Here is a 1,140-nt window from a genome sequence, read left to right as displayed (position 1 = left end):
TTTTTTGTGGCAAGGAGCGACGAGGAGGAAAGGGTGAAGAATGGATCGTCGTCTCCTGGTCCGGATGGAAACATGGATCCCTCGCCCGTTCCCTACTGATACCGATGCGCTCTGGCCCAAGAAGTTCCTGGTAGCGACAAGGGAGCGAGTGTTGCCTCTTGTCGCAAAGGCGAGAAACCTTTCACCTTCCACCGGCGGTGGCACTAGTCCGGGTAGTGTACGTGTGCCCAACCGACACACATACAGCACCGGTATGTGTATGTGTGTGTGGGGAAAAGGTTGTACATAACAAGGCCACGTCCCAACCCACTCGCTGGTTGACTGCTGGCAGTGTGCTGGCCGTCGGATCAGGATCGGATCGTCAGAAGCATCCCCCCGGGCCCTACCATCCCTTCTCTTCCCTTCCTAAAACCTCGGCTTCGCCCTCTTCACCGCAGAATTGTAAATCTATTTTAATTAATTAATTATATTCAAATTCAGAAGAGTACAAAATTAGAATATGCTAATGTGGTGTACAGTTTAATAGAATTTTGAGGGTTGGCTGGCTGGCTGGCTGGATGGCCCTGGAGTTGTCCTGGCTGTGTCTGCTCGCCGGCAGGCCAGTGCAGGCAGACATTGCAATCGAGGATGTCCGAGGAACGCTCTCCTTCACGGTACCGCTGGTGCCAGAGACGGCGCAAAAGGGGTGTTGGCTTGGTTTGCTGCCAGGAGGAGAAGGATTTGGAGCCTGATATTGACGAAAGGCGAGATTCAGATCCGGGAGAGGCAGCAAGGAGCCATCCCGGCATCCCGAAAAACCGGAAGCTACTCCCAGCGCAGCTACGAAGCTCCGGGACGTGGTGGTGTGGGATTAACTCTTCACCACCAGCAAGGACCTTGCTCGTAGTCGTCGTCGTCGTTGTGGATGTCCTGCCGAGACCGTACACAATTGAAAGTCCGCCCTTCTTGGCGTGTGAGGCGGCAGAAGGACGAAGGAACATGAAGGTGGTGGTGGTTTCGGGAACTGTCAGAGATTTTCATTTCGTATAATTCAAATTCAGTTATTATAACACTCGTGTAACTTCGTCCTTCCTGTGCCCACATACACCGCACCTACCTTGCCTTGAATGTCTTATCATTCCCATCGTCGGTGCGATGCGT

This window comes from Anopheles aquasalis, chromosome 3, assembly GCF_943734665.1.
Source record: "Anopheles aquasalis chromosome 3, idAnoAquaMG_Q_19, whole genome shotgun sequence".
Taxonomy (NCBI): Eukaryota; Metazoa; Arthropoda; class Insecta; order Diptera; family Culicidae; genus Anopheles; species Anopheles aquasalis.
Note: the sequence above shows the minus strand (reverse complement) of the source record.